General features: G+C 43.0%; 1 pseudogene; it reads right to left on the bottom strand.

The window, feature by feature from the left end:
- Positions 1 to 13,275: 13,275 nt before the first annotated feature.
- LOC126095898 (5S ribosomal RNA) lies at positions 13,276 to 13,394 on the bottom strand (annotated as a pseudogene).
- Positions 13,395 to 22,221: the final 8,827 nt, after the last annotated feature.

Here is a 22,221-nt window from a genome sequence, read left to right on the forward strand (position 1 = left end):
TACCACGGCGGCAGAGCGCCGCCTCCTTACGCCGGCAGATAGCCGCCTCGCAGACACTGCCAGAAATTACTCTCCGCTAGCCTCAGTAGAGCTTCCTGCTCTTCTGCTTTGCCTCAGTTAGTGCAGTGCAAGCCTGAGTGCCCCCTCCCCCCCACCCACCCAACCACAACCCCCTCCACCTTCACCTTTCCCTACTCCTCACAGCAGTACAGTGTTGTCTGTAAATTGATCTACACTTGATTTCTGTTTGCAGAAGCAGTGATCGTAGTGCTATTCTGTTGGTTTTACATAACGTAGGAGGCAGTCAAACGAAAATGAGACAGATGGATAGAAGAAAGTAAACTATTTATTATTTCAAACGTAATCGCCTTAAGGAGGGTTGCGCTCTACCAAAACTAGGGTTCCGTAGTTTTGGTACAGTACATAAATGAAGTACTGAATGGTAGGATTATGAGTAACATTGGTAGGGAATGAAACGCTAGTGAAGGTGTAAGAGGGGAACTGGAAGCCGAAGACTTCTCTTTGGTTTTTGCTAGTTTACTGGTTTGTTTTGCACATAATTAGAACTGTACGTCATTGAGTGTTAGACCATTGTGTATTTTATATCCACAAAGAATATAAATTGCGTTTTACAGGTAATAAAAGCTAGTTGATCGCGTAACTTCTGCATTTTCATGGAACCAAAGCTATTACTTTTGATGCAAATACAGTTTACATGCATAAATGTAAAAAGTATATAATTATTTTTGTTATTTTGTACTCGATAGAACGTTATTCATCATGTCCAAAAGCAAGAGTATCCTATTATTATTGCCGGCCGCGGTGGTCTAGCGGTTCTGGCGCTGCAGTCCGGAATCGCGGGACTGCTACGGTCGCAGGTTCGAATCCTGCCTCGGGCATGGGTGTGTGTGATGTCCTTAGGTTAGTTAGGTTTAAGTAGTTCTAAGTTCTAGGGGACTTATGACCTAAGATGTTGAGTCCCATAGTGCTCAGAGCCAGCCAGCCTATTATTATTGGTTAATGCGAAAGTTGTTTATAAGTAACAGAAACATGTTTTATACGACTTCGACAGAGTATTCAAACGATGTTTGATATATTTTATTTTACAGTTTTTTTTAATTTAATTTTTTGAGGTAATTGCGTTTTCTGGCACTATATGACAAATCTTTGTCCTTTTTTTATTTTTCTGTTTCACGTTACAAATAAAAAGTTTTTGAACAAATTTAATTAAACATTAGCAGTTACAATTTTGCCGTAAAACTATTTTTAAATTACAGAAGAGACTATATACGTGTAACAAAAATATTTCGTTATGCGGGCCTTGCTATATCCTCATTCAGTTTCTAGCGAGCTCACAGCTTCCGGTTTCTAGGGGAATCTAGTAACATACTGATCGCACACGTTAACAAAGAGATTCGAGATGACGCGAAGCTCGATAGGTATGCAACACAACTAATGAACAGGTAACACCAGTACGATGTTAAGAAGAAAAGGAAAGAAAGAAAAATCTGAACAGGCCCTCAACCGATAAGCGTTACTGGATACGGATATGGAGGACCGTTATCAGTTTTCGTGATCAGAGCTACACCTTCACAAAGTAATTCCTCAATTGGCCTTACAGGGGCTGACTGCGCCCCGCTTACCAACAGCGTTCGGCAGACCCGGACGGTCACCCATCGAAGTGTTATCCAAGCCCGACAGCGCTGAACTTCAGTGATCTGATGGGAACTGGTGCTACCAATGCGGCACAGCTATTAGAAAAAATACCATATTTGACGCTTACTTGTGATAATCTACGATAGCCTGCGGTACTGTTACAATCAGCCATAACTGTTAACACATATATCCCATTGTGAGACAAGACAGTCATATCCTTCATGTAATGGAGTTTGCGGTTGGCTGCATAGCCACAATTCCACAAGGTGTGCCCCTCTTTGTCCGAAGCAAATCGACAGCCACGAATTTCTCTCTTCAGGGCTGCAAACATGTGGAAATCTCATGGGTAGAGGTGTATGGAGACGTAACAAGGATGCATAAAAGTTTCCTGACGAAACTTCTGCGCCTTAGTCTAAACGACTTTACAGCATGTGGAAGGTAATATATAAGAGGAATGGAACTGCAACGGTAAAGTTTTTCCGTTGTAATCACGCTTGTGCACAAAGCCCTAAGGTCGTAAGCCAGATTCGACTGGAAAGATCTATCACTCTAGTGGCGTAACTGTGATGTTGGTATCTACTTAAATGTCTTAGGCGGGTGTAAATGTGAACGATGCCATTTACTCTTCAGGTGAAGAGTCTTGTAAATTTGTCTGCATCAAATGATAACTCGAGATACGGTTGAACATACTCAGAACATTTCTGTTGAAGTGGATTGTACCAAGTTAATTAAATCTTCACACATGCGTTACTATGAAGTGGACTGTTATTTTACGTTGATAGTTCCACACAGTCCCCTCCGGAGCAAACTAAAGAACCCACCGTCGTGCCAGCGAGTGTATTTTCGCAGGCAGAATAGTAAGGGTCTTATTTATCATAATTATGTATTTGAGGTAGTCCCACGGGGCTATTTTGCTATTTTAATTTTATATAACATGTCACTCTCCTTCTCAAACGTCACCTGTATAACAAATAGCTTTCTAAATATGAATTACTTCCTAAACTGCAGTCGAAATCAGTTTCAAAGATGCAAATACTTTGAAAGCTGTTACTCATATTTTTATGAAGCCTCGGTTATGCTAATAGTGACAGCAGAGTTTCAGCGTTTAATTCACAGAAGATACGGCTATTCTACACTGAGTTTTAGGGGACGTTAAAAATATACAATTATTTTATAGTACTTGTCCATACTAGAGAATACATATCAGAAATTTAGTTTACGATTATTGAATTTGGCGTTATATTACTGGGCGGTGTTCGTAATGTGATAGAGTCAGTAAGTAATGTAATTGCACCGAAGGAACGCCAGCGTGTAATGTTGTTACTTGAGCCACCCATAAATTGTAGAATGCATTTAGCAGCGTGAACCCAAAGCCAGCGGTCTGATCCTGCCAGTTATTTGGTACTGATTGTATGTGAGCTCGCGGGATTGTTATTTCAGCGGGCATTTGAGGAGAGAGTTACAGAGGAGGGGGGAGAGGGATGAACGGTGAGAGGGTCAGATAAACAAAGGAGAGAGAGAGACACAGAGAGAGAGAGAGAGAGAGAGAGAGAGGATGTATTTGCGTCATTTATGTTAACGTCCTTGCAAACACAATGGGATACATGACAATTAACAACACACAAACACCACATGAGGCTGTGTATTCCTCACGTTTTAGTTAACTTAAAGTTGTACATACTGTGAGTTTATAAGGATTGAGTTCCCAAATTTCTTATTCTTTCCGTATTCCTAATGTATGTTCAAAGATGTTTATTGATTTTACGTTGTCCAGTCATAATGATGTGACCACTAGACAAAAGCCTGAATAACCACCTTTGTACCGTGAGACAATGAAGGAAGGGGGTCAATGACAGGGATGTGTAGCCATGCCGATAGGATGCAAAGGCAGGACACTCGATTCGGCGGAATTAACACACCGAACCCAAATCCTGCATGTCAACGAGCAAAAGGTAAAAGAAGCTGCTGGAAGAAACGTTTTAGTTTGGGGACAGACGCGAGGTGCGCTGTCACGGCCCACATACAATAAAAGGCTGCCTGCGATGGAGAAATTCTTTAGGAAACTAGAAAACTGCGTTGGGGAATTTCCAGATAGATACAAACAGGCTAGAGATGCAACTGATCACGTGAAAGGCTCGTAGTGCCCTCGTGATGTACGTGGGTAACTTTTAGGTGTCAGTAGCGGCCACAAAATGTCTTATTGGCTAAAATAAACTCGGAAGGAGTAAAAGTGGCGATATTTCGACGCAGTTTAAAGGTAGGCTTTTTGCGATTGGCAGGGGTAGTGTCCACAAGATGAAAGGAACGCTTCCATTGGTCTGAAAAAGCCGTGACGTGAAGCACGAAAGGACACAGGTGGGGGACAGTTTGCTATGAAAGACATAGTACCGAAAACTTCGAGGACTCTCCTATGAACCAGCGTCAAGTGTAGAACAGGACGCACCACGCTCTGTACGACGCCAAAAGAGAGATTTTTGTGTTAGCACTGCATTCACTTTGGATGGCATTTAGCTAGAAATTAGCTGAAGAATCGTTGAGCTTTGACAGTGCAGAAACGAAAGAGCCACGTAGTTACTTGTTCTTGCAAGCACGTGTACATCGCCATATTTTCCAGGCTAGGGATGAGTGTGTGGTTCTTCACCTAACAAGAAACATAAGGCAGTTTCCACTGATAAACTCTGTAAAGATTTCGATTGGATATTGATAGGATTTTCAGAGGGCGAGAGCAGCTATGCAGCTGACAGCACGTCGCAGAAAAAGGCAAATGTCGCTGGCAGGTGCATAAAATTATTGGATCACCAGCTTGCGTCCACTGTGAACATGAACAACCTTGAGTAATCTTCTGCTCATCTTGTCACAAGAACTGTCATCCTAAACAGTACTGAACTTAAAACTGGAGTCGGATGATTTGTTGTAATATTGACCCACTCAGGCAGTGCGTCACTGTCTAGATGTAAGGAAAATCTTGTAGAGAACCTTCTATTTACATTTGATGTTGTTGTGTTTCAGTGTTATTTCTGATGATCAGGACGCAATACATTATCTTGACAACTGTCCTGAAATTGTCTTGTGACAATCTGTGTAAAACCGTGTGTTTCTTTGACAATAATACAGAAATTAAGCGAATTTTGTACAACTAAACACCGTTGTGCTCTGCCATAGAATAAGGATCCACTCCTAACCCCAGTAAATTATTGTAGTGATGCTAACGCATTCACAGGGTGTTTTTGCTGGTGTCTGACGAATCAGAAAAGGAGTGTCAGAACACTGTGAGCTGTGTGACACGTTGCATTGTCCTGCTGGTAGTTTCCATCGTGACGAGCAAAGACAAACTGCATGTAGGGATGGACATGGTCCCCAAAGATATATGCATACTTGTTTTGATCCATTATGCCTTCCAGAATGACATCATCACCCAGGGGAGGCTATGAAAACATCCCCCAGAGCAGGGTGTTTGCTTTCAGACGTTTCACGTTGCACATGCCAACGGCCATCTGTCTAAATGGAGCTTAAAACGTGATTCTTCTGAAAAGGCAACTTGACGCCAGTCAGTGGATGTCCACTTAAGGTACTGGCGTCCAAATCCCAGCCTTCATCACCGATGAACAGCAGTCAGCATGGGTGCGCATGAACTAGGTACCTGTTGCAGAGGCCCATACACAACAATGTTCGCCAAATGGTCGTTGAGCAGACACTGTTGGTAGCCTCATGGTTCATTTAGGCGATAAATTCATGAACAGTTGTACGTCTGTTCGCACGTACACATCTCCGCAGCCATCATTCACTCTTTGTCTTCTACGACCAGTGGTGCACCTCGGCGCAGGTTTCTGATAGCGCCATTTTGGCAACACTGTCTACTTTAACCATGGCAGCAAGCAAACAGTTTACAAACTTAGCCGTTTCGGAAATGCTTCCACCTTTGGCTCGAAAGACAATGATCATGCGCTTTCGGACGTCAGGTAAATCTCTCAGTTTTCGCATTACAACGACTGCACTGTTTTCCGTGTTCCCCTGACACGGTTTATGTGCTCTCCACTCCTATTGCCGCTATCTGGCGTCTGTGAGTAGTTACTGCACATTGACGTCGAAATAAAATTACACATGACGAACGAAGCAAGGAGGCGATAAAAGGGAGACCAGCATACGCAAAGGGGGCACTCTGCCGAAGGAAGTGCACTGGTAGGAAACAACGACTTTAATTTGAGGAATACATATTGTGGTGTGCGTACTGTAAGACCTTCAGTACACACACCATCAGATTATTTGACTTGTGGCTCTAACGAAGTAGGCGAGTGTCAGCAATATGCCTCGTGGTCTTATCGTGGCGTGTTTATCTTCTGCCGTTAGGTTAGACGATAGAAATGCCACTTGCACACTTAGAGTAGCAGATTGACAGTGACCAACTTTAAACAGAATTTGATTAATTTTCACACACATCTATTAAAATAGTAACAAGCATAAACCTTACATAACTTGATTCTGGATGCTATTTACAATTGACAATCTGAAGTTCCTTTGGTCTTGGTACGTTAATCTTATTCTCACATATCTCTGATACTTGACAAAGTGTCTATACATTTCTCTTCATGGCTATGTACAGGAATATGATAATCTTATTCGGCGCAGACTGAAACTTGACTATAGACTGGTACAGACTAATGCAGACTCGTACAGACTGATTAATCGGAGATCTGTACACTCGTTATAATACCTCATGCGTTCAGGTATCACTGCGCGAGTGTGATCCGCGAGGAGAAAAGGTTCTACATTAGCAGCAATCTCATTGGCTGCGTTACATATTAATGCGCGGATCGGCGGAAGAAGAATTTGGTCTGTCTCTAAGGCACCGCCATCTCGTAGTGCGGAGACAGACGAGCGCTGCGCCTGCGCTGTTTGTGCTTAGCGGGGCGCGCTCTAGTGGGAAAGTTGTGTACGCGCTGACTACGCGGAACTATGTACACAACACATATCTAAGAAGGTGCGCTTGGAGCATAGCATTTTTGTATGGTAGTTAACTGTGGACAATGGGAAAAGCGGGACAGAAGACCATCGAAGCGTTTGAAAATCAGGTGGACTGATAGGAAATGAGGTGGTTGTCTGCAGAATCGGGGAAGAAAAGAAAATATGGGAAACGGTGCCAAGCAGAAGGGCCAGGATAATATGACACGTGTTAAGACATAGGAACAACCTCCATGGTACTAAGGGGAACTGCAGAGGATAAAATTGTATGGGAAGACAGAGATTGGGATGTATCCAGCAAGTAATTGAGAACTTGAGTACAAGTGCTACTCTGAAATGAATAGGCTGACGCAGGAAAGTAATTCGTGGCGAGCCGCAGCAGACTAGTCGGAAGAACGATTAAAAAAAAAAGTGCGGACTCTGAATGTATCAGGTTTACGTCCAGTATATCGGCGTCCTTTATTTACGCAAAACTCTCAACGCTTGACACTATCAGTTGATTTCTGCCTACATGTTTACTTTCGATAGGTGATGCAGACGGTCGAAACAGACAGAAGAACCGTTAATGCTAATGAATGTTTTAAGTAGCGTGTCATGGGTAAAAACGTCAACAGTTATAAGAGGGTATATACATCAGTGCCGTTGAGTGGGAGTGTGGGTCGGCTGGGATGCGTGCCAATATACCCTTCGCAAATGCCCCGAACACTGTGTCTGGATAGCGTAGAGGTTAATGCAACTGCATCGTAATCAGGAGATCACGGTTTCGAATCTCTGTCCGCCACACATTTTTGCTCGTCGCCGCTGATTCGGCATATAATTCCTTCCGTTTCTTTTCCGTTCTTCCCCCTCCACCTTCAGTTTACATAATACATATCACAGCTGCGGACTCCGCGAATAGCATCAGTATATGCGTGCCAGCATACCAGGATTAGAAAATAGAGGGAGAACAAACGGATTGTTGGATTCGAGTTTGTAGATAGTGCATAGCCTCATGAGGTCTTCACTGTGGATGAGAAGGGGCAGGAATCTTCAGAGGGAGCAAGGTTCAGATTGAGGTTATTATTATTTACATGAACTATACATGATGGTTGGACTATCCTCCTCAGCCTGCGTGTCTTGATTAGTGTTACCATAATCATTTGTCATACTCCTCACTGAAGTACACTCGCAGATACGCTATGTGATCAAAAGTATCCGGACACCTGGCTGGAAATGACTCACAAGTTCGTGGCCGCCCTCTGTCGGTAATGCTGGAATTCAATATGGTATTGGTCCACCCTTAGCCTCGATGACAGCTTCCACTCTCGCAGGCATAGGTTCAATAATGTGCTGGAAGGTTCCTTGCGGAATGGCACCATATTGTTCACGGGGTGCTGCATTGAGGAGAGGTATCGATGTCGGTCGGTGAGGCGTGGCACGAAGTCGACGGCCCAAAACATTCCCAAAGGTGTTCTGTCAGATTCAGGTCAGGTCTCTGTGCAGGCCAGTCCGTTACAGGGATGTACAAAACAAACAAACAAACAAAAAGCAAACAGATTTCGTCGGGTGCCAGTTTACCTCTCACAATTGCATTTAGGTTTCCTCGCCTACCAATGCTACCGGTGATACCGATAAACCTGCCATTTTCTTCCACGTTTATGAGTCACCAAAACAACCGATCTGTAGTTTTGATATAGTATAACTCTGAATGAGAGAGTTTTGGCGCCTGTTACCCAATACGACAGAAGTAAGGACTCTTCTATGTTAAAGTGGAGGAGCGTTAGATATTTGGTTGAAATGTAGAAGTTGTCTCTACACACAAGCGACTTTTTCAGTGTGTATTAACGTGATGACGGAATGACATGGAAGTCGATAGCGCCTTGAGGTTTCCCATTCGAACATAGAAAGGCTGTCTAACATAACGCGTAGATAATATGGAATGTTGGGATTTTAACCCACGAAACTGCTAGTCACATAATTTAATTTTGAAAAATAAGCATTTTACATTGAGATTTTTAGTATAGGAGTGCGATACATTCAAAGAAATTTTAAGTTGACGCAGGATAAATTTGTATGCTGTTATGGCTATTGTAGGAAAAGAAGATAAAGAGTTTATCATCCACTCAAAGACAATGTCAGATAATTGTTCAGGCACGTTTGTATCGAAGCAGTGAAGTGTACTTGAAAAGGCTGCAGTAACAAGGAGATACGCTGACAAAATTATTTGTCTTGTACACATAACACTAAGACAATGCGTCTTTCCAAGTACAATTTCCTCTGATGTGCTACAGTGTAGCACAACACCTACTAGCTTCAGGTGTGAGACGCTGGCATTCACTGCCATTTAGCAAAGTGAGGCCATTGTGTCCGTTATTACGTAGCAAACGCGGGTAATTGTGTTTGCTCTTACGTGTTATATGCACGTGCCTTCCAGGAATCTCTCACTCCGAGCGCACAGACGTTGGAGTAGTTTCAGTGCTCTAGTGTCACATCTCTCTGACGTGCTGTGCTCCCACGTCTTTGACAACAGTGCGCTCGTAAAAGAGGAATGTGCACTTGCCGAATCGCTGTCTAGGCGTTAGGTACTCAGTGAATAAGCTAGCGTGGAGTACGTTACCAACTGTCAACTGTCGAGTATAAATCCGCACTAGAAGCGCAGATCATGCCACGAGTAAAAATATTTAAGGAGCTTTCTGAGCGGCTTATATTCCAAAAACACGCTTCAGAAAAGAAAGGCCAGCAGCTGAGAAAAGTTGAAGACACTAGTGCAATAACCGGATGTTCCTGCGTTTGGCCGAAAATGAGATTTTACTACCATTCCGTTGTTTGAAAATTGGTCTATAGTATGGTGCAGGAATCGGACCCGTCCATGGATGGGACCAGTTCACAATAACGTAGGTGATGGACTTGTCGACGTCGATTGTTTGAGACGAAAGCCAGACGTCTCCAGGGCTTGTTTTGTCAACACACGAAAGAGTAGTTGGATTCTGGCATGTGAATTACATTAAAAAAGTTTACTATGGTTGATGTTAGACAAGATCTACTTTTAGACTTATTGATTCACCAGAAGAATCTGTTTCGGTCTACCGTTAAAAGTGCTAATAATGAAAAGTTTACTGTTTCAAGCGCAAGTTCTTTGAGTGCTCCAGTGCACACAAGCATATGCTTCGCTGTAGTGCATTATTATCACAACTTACCCATCATGGTTCCTTCATTTAGAAAGCCTCACCTACATTGAATTTTCCTGAGAAAAAACTGTATAAAGTGCCTCTGTCAGTTCAATCTGAGAAATATAAAAATATGATGAAGCTTGCCACGAAGTATGTGCCAGTCTGAGATATGTAATTTTATAATAATAACGGATGCTGCGTACAGTTCATCAGAAGGAGAGGCACAATGAACGCCTTATTAACTTTCCACGCCTATGACATTAATTAGGGTATCTTTTTTTACGAGTATTTTGTAGTTCTCAGACCCATATTCACATTCACTAATCTGTAAAGCGCTAATAGTTGTTGTTTCTTCAGTTACTTATTTTTCTACGTGATATTCAAGAAGCAAATCATTTGGTGTAATATCGAGACAAGTCCAATTTGGCAAAATTGGAAATACTTCTACCTAAATTCATAACTCAACAAAAGTTTGGAAATATCATAGATTTTTCTGCAATGACGTCTTATAGTATACCCACTGAGGTTTGTACAATACTTTATTAACAAACTAAACGTCACTCCTTCTGAAAACAAGAGCGATTTTGATCAGTTACAAAAATCATCACAAAACAAAGTAGGGTCTCTGTTAAGAGCAAATCTTGAAAACAAAAACAGTGAAAGTCTTTATCTCATGAAGACGATTATCAGTCTTTAGCAGTGAGTATGTCCTTCCCGCACACGTATGAGTTCTTCCACTGTTCGAGGCATGCTCTGGGTGAGACCATCAATCGTTTGTAGGATTTCTTTGAGGTATCGGGGACCAGTCAAATTGCAGTAGAAGGGAATTAGAGAGGACCGTCGTCTCATCATTATTGCGGCTCAGAACATAACACTTACATCTGCAAACAGATGGACTTCCAAAACGTATCGGCATGCTGGTGTCATTTAGCGCTTCTCCAAACGCTGTCGCGACTACTCTCCGGTCGCAAACCAATCCCCGCCTCGTCAGCAAACATGACATTACTCCGTTCTACAACAGTCCAATGTTGATGTGCAAGAGCTCAGATCCATCGATTCCGTCGGTTCCGTTGGTTCAGAGCAAAACATCTCAATGGCTTTTTGGAATGAAGACAGCCCTAATGCGATCTTCTACACAATGTTTCGTCTAAGAGACGAATCCCTGTTGCCCGGGAGAAGTTATTTCCAATATTTCTGGCAGCTGATGTTGGCCGCCTGCTAGCCGACAATTGGAGGAAACTATCCTGCGTTGGTGTTATAATACGAGGACGACCACTGCGAGGTCTATCATTCAAGTTTCTCGTCTCTCTCTGTATTTTCTGTACAGCTTAGACACACCACTTTGAACCACGCGACCGCTACGGTCGCAAGTTCTAATCCTGCCTCGGGCATGGATGTGTGTGCTGTCGTTAGGTTAGTTAAGTTTAAGTAGTTCTAAGTTGCAGGCGACTGACGACCTCAGAAGTGAAGTCCCTTGGTGATCAGAGCCACACACTTTGAATGACATGCAACCGATCGACAACATCGTGCTGTGTATTGCAGCAGCCCTTTTTCTGCTTTCGCTTTTTCGTCTAATAGGTCAAAGTTTGATTTTATTTTTTTACACATTGACTGTAATTGAAGGGTTTTACTTTTATTTAATATTGTCCCGGCGAAGTATCAGTTTGATCACTTTTAAAACCCAATGTTAAATGTGGGTCACTACACGTATAGTCTTCCCAACTCTGAGAGAAAAAAATCTTTAGTAGCTTTACTACCAATGTTTGCAAACGACGATACTTTAACCTTTCGTTCAGTTGTTTTAGTTACGAATCACTAGTTTGTTCTTGGCATAGATCACGTAACCTTAAAGTTTATTAATCTAAGTTAAATTTATGTTCGAGACTTGTATTATGTTTCAAATTAACAACGTCAGTTTATTGACAAGAATTATTAATAAATAGGTTCACTCATACGATCTCATTCGAAGAAGTTCTTTAATTAGATGTCTAAGTAGGATTCCCGCTAGCATCAGATGTTAGATAATATCCTATCACTTTCGGTAAATAAGTTATTTCTATTTAATATTCGCAAACTGTCATTAACTATGATCACTAGTCGCATGACGTTAAAGTTTCCCACTATCACAATTCAAAGTCCGAATCCGGTTAAAATTCTCCATTCAGTAAGGCGTTTAAATACTCACACGAGGTGACATTAAAGCCAAAGAGATTACTATTCACTTTCCCGTTTATCTAATCTGATAAATGTCCAAATTAAAGTCTTGAATTGACAATCCTCAAAAACAATCTCGTCACGATCTTTTCTTGATCCCCGTTTAATAAAGTCCCAATTGTTGTTCTCTAAAGCTGTACGTCCTAAATAACTTCCGATTTAGAACAGACTAGAGACTGGAGTATCGTAATTACAACGTCTGGCTATTTATACTTTATTAAACACTATCTTTGGTGTCCCAGACCTACGTTCTATGACTATAATATTGATTTTCTTACCTATTGGAGTAACAAATATTTGAATATTTTCTACTGTTTTCCCCCTTCCCATGTTTCTAAAATTTATAATTAAATTTTCCTTTTCTTTTCTTTTGTTTTCTATTTGTTTAATTATTAATATTCGTAATTACTACTTGTGGAGGGACTTGGGTCATTTTGTGAATTGGTATTTTAATGACATAGGAGCTAATTTGGGAGCTATTTTTGTCTTTTCAACACCGAGAGGCGCTGTAGGTGTTACAGTATGACCTGCTGAAAGTAAAGCCACTGTCCTGACACTATAAAGTGTTGTATGCCTCTACGTGGCATGTTACTGCATTGCTGAACACAAATTGAGTGAAGCTGTTGTTGGTACTGGGCTGGTCACGGTGTGAAGCTGCGGCAGCGGTATGTTTAAATGACTGGGAGGCGGCCACTAAGCATGCCGGTAGCCGTGCGGGATTAGCCGAGCGGTCTAGGCGCTGCAGTCATGGACTGTGTGGCTGTTCCCGGTGGAGGTACGAGTCCTCCCTCGGGCATGGGTGTGTGTGTTTGTCCTTAGGATAATTTGGTTTAAGTAGTGTGTAAGCTTAAGGAGTGATGACCTTAGCAGTTAAGTCCCATAAGATTTCACACACATTTAAACATTTGAACATGCCAGTAGCAAACACCATCCAGTTTAAAAGCTCTAACTGGATAACGCATGAAGTCCCAAGTCAATGGGACCTGTAATATCGTAGATGACATTTTACGATATTACTCCAAACTTTTGTTGAGCAGTGTATTTCATTTTCCTTGATGCAACGTTCTGATAATGTCATGAGTATAGGTCCGTCCGAACAGGCCTTGGAAGGCCGAACGGTACTGACCGACCGCCGTGTCATCCTCAGCCGACAGCCGTCACTGGATGTGGACATGGAGGGAACATGTGGTCGGCACACCGCTCTCCCGGCCGTTGTCAGTTTTCGTGACCGAAGCCGCTACTTCTCAGTCAGTCCTCAATTGGTCTCACAAGGGCTGAGTGCTGAGTGCATACCGCTTGCCAACAGCATTCGGGAGATCCGGATGGTCACCTATCCAAGTCCTAGCCCAGCTCGACAGCGCTTAACTTCGGTGATCTGATGGGAACCGGTGTCACCACTGCAGCAAGGCCGTTGGCTGACAGAAAGAATACCCTAATAATATATGGAAGTACACAGTTATTTCATACAAATGAAATTCACACTAATAATGTGCACAAAAAATGTGTTGATAGGATAGGTTAACAAATAATTCGTCGTATCCAAGTTATCGTTCGTCTTGGGCAAGGAAATTTGCATGTAGATCTGAAAGAAAACTCAGTCAGGAGGTTAACAGGCACCAAATATGTTTGAAAAACGAACCCACATTAAATCTCTTGGCTAACACCAAACAAATCATAGCGTTAATAAGATGGAAATGAAACACTCATCTGAAGAAACCTCATCGGTACACAGTAGATATGATCAACTTACGTAAAATAATAAAATAGCTTCTTTTGTACAATCACATTCTCACCACATCACATAACAAGACAGCTCCGTCACCGTTGTTCGACCTACATAAATAGGCCTAACGTTAGAAAATGGTGCTTCTACTGTTAAGTGTGACAACAGTGTTGTTACAAACATGTACATTTTCTGGAGGGTACTATATATCGATTACGATTCGACCTCCGTCACATGGTGTTTTACTGACTTGCGTTTCGCCAGAGCAAAGAGGTCATTAGAGACGCAGCCCAAGCTCGGACTGTTTCAATATGGGTAAGGAAATCGGCAGTGTCCTTTCAGAGGAACTATACCCGGCGTTTCTCCGAGGGACTTTGGGAAGTAACGGAAGACCTAAACCAGGATGGGTGGACGCTTCCTTTCGTCCTCCCGAATGTTTGTAAAGCGTGGTACTCAATACCCGACCTCGCTCATTTTGATTGGTGTGATTGTTTCCAGGAAATGTCACCCATCTTCATTATCAAATCTCGTAGTTACAGAGTAACCACTCTTAACGGAACTATCAGTGACGGATCACTGACAGCTTCATTAGTACTGGTTACTCTGTAACTACCGTAATCTCTGGTTAGTTCGGTCCAATTTTCCCTGTCTTTTTATATGTGGCAGGTAAACAAAAGACAGAGGCAGAGAAAAATTTAAAACGCACTTATCTAATATTTTCGATGTTTTATAGCATCGGTTCAAACAGATGTTAAACAAAATACATCTGTTACTGTGGTACTATAAATAACTTGGGCCAATCTTATACGTACTCGGGGCTACTTTGACCCATTCAGTCATTTTCTCATGAAATGTGGCAGTATAATGTTGGGACAAAGGAAGCTCAACGAATTTCTCTAGAATAGGCATTCAGGACATGAGGAATAAATGAAACACTAAATTTTGAAGGCAAGAACTGGAAATACTAACATTTATTCAGAAAATGATACAGAAAGCTTGCAGGTATAGTATATTTGACCAACTGACTAATCGTTTACAAGTTACATGTTACATTATGGTAACTATTTGCAAAGGGAATATATGTTAAATTTATGGTTCAGTATGCATGTGAGCCTCATTAGATAAATTACTGGAGCTCTGGTACTGAAAAACAGCCATATTTTGTTAACTGAGTTGGAATAATAGTTCTTATCAAATCCTTCCAACTATAAAATAGTTTATCTTTTAGTTCTGGCCATTTGGAGTAGGACTCTGTCTTTCCCATGCAGCCGGTCAGAGAGGCCGAGCTGTTCTAGGCGCTTCAGTCTGGAACCGCACGACCGCTACGGTCGCAGGTTCGAATCCTGCCTCGGGCATGGATGTGTGTGATGTCTTTAGGTTAGTTAGATTTAAGTAGCTTTAAGTTATAGGGGATTGATGACCTCAGACGTTAAGTCCCATAGTGTTCAGAGCCATTTGAACCATTTTTTTTTTTTCTATGCAGTTCACTTTAGCAACCGCGTCACCCACCTCAGTCCAAATCCGTAACATTCCTCTTTGTCGCATAAATCTGAAGCATATTGGCCAGTTGCTAATTTGTCTTTCAATATTTAGTAGTGCTGGACATAATCTTGCACACCAGAAAAACTTTCAGAATCGCCGTCAGATTCTAGCACCACTTCATCTTCATTTTGGAGCAGCTTTGGCCAGGGCTAAAGTAACCGTGTATTTTACAAAAATGTGCACCGTTTTACAGAAGTGTTAAATGTGTTATCTAAATTGCTTTTCACAGAAAGTACGGTTTCTCACCATATTAGTTAATACTGACACAATGCAAAATTACACTCCTTGTGTCGACTGCTGTGGGAGTAAGCACAGACACAAAAGAGGAATGAGAGAAGTCGCGATGGCCGGCGGCAGGAATCCAAAATCATCTGTACAAAACACTTGGATATTAACTGAAGTCTTTATTTGTGAAAGAAACTTAACTTCTTGCGCCTCCTATGTGCAAGTACTTTTCGCTATTCTACTCACAGAACGCAGGCTAAGTATTGTCTTCTTATTAGTCAGTACTGATGCTCTCGAAGTCTGCGACCGAACTTGCCGACTAGCGATGGGCGGCCGGTTAATTCATTGTTGACAGGAGGTGCTGAACTCTTTCTTTCACTGGAGGTGTGGCGCTGCCGGCTCGTTCCATTGGTGCGCAGGTCACAGCCTTCTTGAAGCTGTTTTGCGGCGCTGTGCTGCTCCATGTGCAGCCGATGCCTTAAGACTGCACCACAATCAACCTATTTTAGCTTGTTGTTGTTGTGGTCTATAGTCCAGAGACTGGTTTGATGCAGCTCTCCAAGCTACCCTATCCTGTTCAAGCTTCTTCATCTTCCAGTACCTACTGCAACCTACATCCTTCTGAATCTGTGTAGTGTATTCATTTCTTTGTCTCCCTCTACGACTTTTCCCCTCCACGCTGCCCCCCCAATACTAAATTGGTGATCCCTTGATGGCTCAGAATATGTCCTCTCAACCGATCCCTTCTTCTAGTCAAGTTGTGCCACAAATTTCTCTTCTCTCCAATTCTATTCAATACCTCCTCATTAGTTATGTGATCTACCCATCTAATCTTCAGCATTCTCCTGTAGCACTACATTTCGAAAGCTTCTGATCTCTTCTTGTCTAAAACTACTTATCGTCCATGTTTCACTTCCATACATCGCTACACTCCATACAAATACTTTCAGAAACGACTTCGCTGCACTTAAATCTATACTCGATGATAACAAATTTCTCTTCTTCAGAAACGCTTTCCTTGCCATTGCCAGTCTACATTTTATATCCTCTCTACTTCGACTATCATCAGTTATTTTGCTCCCCAAATATCAGAACTCCTTTACTAATTTAAGCGTCTCATTTTCTAGTCTAATTCCCGCAGCATCACCCGATTAAATTCGACTACGTTCCATTATCCTTGTTTGCTTTTGTTGATGTTCATCTTATATCCTCCTTTCAAGACTGTGTTCATTCCGTTCAGCTGCTCTTCCAGGTCCTTCGCTGTCTCTGACAGAATTACAATGTCATCGGCGAACCTCAAAGTGTTTATTTCTTTTCTATTGATTTTAATTCCTACTCCGAATTTTTCTTTTGTTTCCTTTACTGCTTGCCCAATATACAGCGGTTCTAAGCGCTACAGTCTGGAACCGTGCGACCGCTACGGTCGCAGGTTCGAATCCTGCTTCGGGCATGGATGTGTGTGATGTCCTTAGGTTAGTTAGGTTTAAGAAGTTCTAAGTTCAAGGGGACTGATGACCTCAGAAGTTAAGTCTCATAGTGCTCAGAGCCATTTGAACATTTTTGAATAACATCGGGGACATGCTGGAACCCTGTCTCACTCCCTTCCGAACCACTGCTTCCCTTTCATGCCCCTCGATTCTTATAACGGCCATCTGGTTTCTGTACAAATTATAAATAGCCTTTCGCTCCCTGTATTTTACCCCTGCCAGCCGGCCGCGGTGGTCTAGCGGTTCTGGCGCTGCAGTCCGGAACCGCGGGACTGCTACGGTCGCAGGTTCGAATCCTGCCTCGGGCATGGGTGTGTGTGATGTCCTTAGGTTAGTTAGGTTTAAGTAGTTCTAAGTTCTAGGGGACTTATGACCTAAGATGTTGAGTCCCATAGTGCTCAGAGCCATTTTTTACCCCTGCCACCTTCAGTATTTGAAAGATAGTATTGCAGTCAACATTGTCAAAAGCTTTCTCTAAGCCTAGAAATGCTAGAAACGTAGGCTTGCCTTTCCTTAATCTATTTTTTAAGATTAGTCGTAGGGTCAGTATTGCCTCAAGTCTTCCAATGATCTTCCCCGAGGTCGGCTTCTAACAGTTTTTCCATTCGTGTTTGTATTTTGCGCCCGTGGTTTAATAAACTGATAGTTCGGTAATTTTCACATCTGTCAACACCTGCTTCCTTTGGGATTGGAATTATTATATTCTTGAAGTCTGAGGGTATTTCGCCTGTCTCATACATCTTGCTCACTAGATGGTAGAGTTAGGTGTGGTAGCTGTCCGAACATTTACGATCAACATTGAGTGCAGTGCTGCCAACACAATATGACTTCATGGAACTCAGATAGTTCTTCACACATTGTGAATGCTTAGTGTACTATTTACTCCATGCTAATTATGTAATTTTAAACGAAAAAAATTTAATACTTTTGACGTCCAGCGGGTCAAAGTTACCCGTAAAAAGTCAGTGTCTTTCCAGCTTACAGTATGAGATATGATCTGAAGATGGGCGTCGTTGTCCGAAACCCATCATTTTCAATTAAAAACAGCGATCGACAGGCACAGAATATGCCCATTTTGAAACCCACGTAGCTTGAAATAGGCAGTAATTAGGTACACTATTTGTTCTTCAGTCGGGAACTATAATTTCGCAGAGGGGAAACCAGCGTGCTTTGTGTTGGGAAGAGGCGTAACGTGCGGAGGATGTCGCCATTACCGCAAGCCAGCAGCCGCCAGAGCGGCGCCCTGCCGGCCACGTGCAGCTCGCCGGCTCTGCCTGTAGGGCCCACGTGTGCGGGAGCAGCTGTGCTGCACATGTCGGGCTGCCGCTCCAGGCGCGACCTGCCGGTCAAAAGCGCGGCCGCCGCTGCTCGCTCGGCCGTTCCGCGAACTTCCGCTGCTTGCAGACTTCTCATAACAGCGCGGCGCCTTTGAGTGGCCTGCGACCATTAAACCCCGAGCATCTGCCACAACTGAAAGAACCGCGTTCCGACTGACCGACACTGATGACATATTTTATTTTAACTCGTGGATTGCCTATCGTGGGGCTTATCCTGAAGCAGTCTTCTTTTTGGTAAGTGATGAAGTACACAATATCAGCATCTATACTCCTCTAGCTAATAACTATCACAGCCGTGCAATAGTGTATGGCGAGGAGTACGCCATGTAGTAGAAGTGATCCACAAAACTACCTTCCAAGCCGGTCGTTGTGGCCGAGCGTTTCTAGGCGCTACAGTTTTGAACCGCGCGACCGCTACGGTCGCAGGTTCGAATACTGCCTCGGGCATGGATGTGTGTGATGTCCTTAGCTTACTTAGGTTTCAGGAGTTCTAAGTTCTAGGGGACTGATGCCCTCAGCAGTTAAGTCCCATAGTGCTCAGAGCCATTTGAACTACCTTCCAATATCTTTGACGTCGATTTGTTGTAGAATCTGACGAGGGGACCATACCTAATCGTCATCATCGATTTCGTCCGAATTAATTTATTGTGTGCAGCGTTTGGCCAGAATCGAAAGTGACAAAAGTGGCAGCTCCAGATGGCAAAGATTTCAGAAAAAATAACATTTTTGGCGCGTGTCGGGAAAGTCATGAGCGGTTTGTGTTACCCTAGTTTCCAGGCAGCGGTTGGAGCAGCGGAAAGAGTAAAGAACGCTAATCCAAGAGTCGTGGGTTCCAGTCCCTATTCGGAAACTTATCTTCAATTTATTCGCCACCCCTTACACTGCAAAGAAACCTAAATAATGCTCAAAATATTGTATTTGTCAATTTTTTCGTGAAAGGCAATACAGAAAACAGCAAATTAATGTTTAGGATTTCAAACAAATTTCCAAGGAAGAATTGTACTTGACAGCTGCCACAAGGACTCTGCAACTAATATTCCCAGAAGACAGGACATCGGATTGCGTTAGTTTCATTTTGACATTCGAGTAGCCCCAGGCAACTGCATCCGAACACTTGGGTCCCGGTGCAGGTAAAATGAGCCCATCGACCGTTGAAGACAATCCTAGCTAGCTTACTAGGGTTGCGGGGTTTAATCGCTCACTGGCTCTCCACCGAATAACTTCCGTTTTTCGAGAATATTACGTTCAATGGTTCAAATGGCTCTGAGCACTATGGGACTTAACACCGGTGGTTATCAGTCCCCTAGAACTTAGAACTACTTAAACCTAACTAACCTAAGGACATCACACACATCCATGCTCGAGGCAGGATTCGAACCTGCGACCGTAGCGGTCACGCGGTTCCAGACTGAAGCGCCTAGAACCACACGGCCACACCTGCCGGCAGAATATTAGGAGAACGCAGTTACAGTGTTGGTTTTCTATAGAGACTTTAAAACAACAATGTAATTGTAAGCCGGTTGGGGTGGCCGAGCCGTTCTAGGCGCTACAGTTTGGAACGCGCACGACCGCTACGGTCGCAGGTTCGAATCCTGCGTCGGTCATGGGTGTGTGTGATGTCCTTAGGTTAGTTAGGTTTAAGTAGTTCTAAGTTCTAGGGGACTGATAACCACCGGTGTTAAGTCCCATAGTGCTCAGAGCCATTTGAACCATTTGTAATTGTAATAATGTGGCAAGGTCCCGAGAAAATTACTGCTTCCCCTGTTGTTATGACGAATATCACTCCAGCTAGTATAAATTATTAACTGTAAAATAATAGAAGTATCTCATTTTATGTGCGAAATTCCCGTGAACGCCTTACTATTGCTCTGCTTCTTGGAAATTTATTTGCAATCCCAAATTTTCCTATGCCTTTCCTTTTCATGCCTTTTCGTGAAAATACTATTCAATGCGTTATATTGAGCACTATTTCAGTTTACTTGCAGTGTAAGTATTGTAAAAATGGAAAATAAATAAAGTTTCTGCGAAGGGTTTCGACTTCACGACTGCACGACTATTTTCGACTCTTTCCGCTGCTCCAACAACTAATGGTTCAAATGGCTCTGAGCACTATGGGACTTAACATCTTAGGTCATAAGTCCCCTAGAACTTAGAACTACTTAAACCTAACTAACCTAAGGACATCACACACACCCATGCCCGAGGCAGGATTCGAACCTGCGACCGTAGCAGTCCCGCGGTTCCGGACCACCGCGGTCGGCGCTCCAACAACTGCCTGGGAGCTACGCTGACATAAATGGCTCATGGGTCGCCCGACCTGCACCGAAACTGACTTTTTTCTAAACGCTAAAAGCTTGGGTCTGTAGAGCTCACGCTTCTGTCACTTTCATTTATGGCCATGCCCATACACCAAAATTTCAGACAATATCGTTGATGACTAGTAGACCCCCATGTTAAAACATATCGTGAGCTGAAACGTAACCAGATGTTTCGAACAAAATGATCTTCTCCATGCCAGCCAATAGGGAAGTTATCGATCATCGAGCATGCGAAATTCAACTCACACTTTTGTCACATGACATAAAGAAAGCTTTGGATCAATGCAGTAAGTTAGATGCACTATGTCTTGATTTTCGAAAACCATTGCACTCAGTAATACATCTACGCTCATTAAAAAGTACGTCATGTCTGGTGTCGAGGGAAATTTGTGACTGGTTTGAAGACTTCTTGGTACAGAGAACGCAACATGTTATCCTGGATTGCATAAATATCCAGACAGATGTTGATAAGATTTCAAAATGGTGCAAAAACTGAGAACTTGGTTTAAATGTTCAGGAATATAAAACTGCGCACTTCACAAATTTGAAAAACGTAATATCCTATTAATATTATATCAATGAGTCACACTTGCATTCGGCCAACTCTTAAAAATACCTGCGCGTAACACTCCATAGGGATGTGAAATGGAATGATGACATAGGCTTAGACATGAGTTGAGCATGTGGCACACTTCGGGTTATTTGTAGAATTTTTGGAAATCCTAACAGTCGACGAATGAGATTGCTTACAAATCACTCGTGCTACCCATTCTACACTACTGGCCATTAAAATTGCTACACCACGAAGATGACGTGCTACAGACGCGAAATTTAACCGACAGGAAGAAATTCTGTGATATTCAAATGATTAGGTTTTCAGAGCATTCACACAAGGTTGGCGCCGGTGGCGACACCTACAACGTGCTGACACGAGGAAAATTTCCAACCGATTTCTCACACACAAAAAGCAGTTGACCGTCGTTGGCTGGTGGAACGTAGTTGTGATGCCTCGTGTAAGGAGGAGAAATGCGTACCATCACGTTTCCGACGTTGATAAAGGTCGGATTGTAGCCTATCGCCATTGCGGTTTATCGTGTCGCGACATTGCTGCTCCCGTTGGTCGAGATCCAATGACTGTTAGCAGAATATGGAATCGGTGGGTTCAGGAGGGCAATAGGGTACACCGTGCTGAATCCCAACGGCCTCGTATCACTAACAGTCGAGATGACAGGCATCTTATCCGTATGGCTGTAACGGATCGTGCAGCCACAGCTTGATCCCTGAGTCAGCAGATGGCGACGTTTGCAAGACAACAACCATCTGCACGAACAGTTCGACGACGTTTGCCGCAGCATGGGCTATCAGCTCGGAGACCATGGTTGCGGTTACCCTTGACGCTCCATCACAGACAGGAGCGCCTGCGATGGTGTACTCAAAGACGAACCTGGGTACATGAATGGCAAAACGTCATTTTTTCGGATGAATCTAGGTTCTGTTTACAGCATCATGATGGTCGCATCCGTGTTTGGCGACATCGCGGTGAACGCACATTGGAAGCGTGTATTCGTCATCGCCATACTGGCGTATCACCCGGCGTGAATGTATGAGGTG

The sequence above is a fragment of the Schistocerca cancellata genome, chromosome 8 (assembly GCF_023864275.1).
Source record: "Schistocerca cancellata isolate TAMUIC-IGC-003103 chromosome 8, iqSchCanc2.1, whole genome shotgun sequence".
Lineage (NCBI taxonomy): Eukaryota > Metazoa > Arthropoda > Insecta > Orthoptera > Acrididae > Schistocerca > Schistocerca cancellata.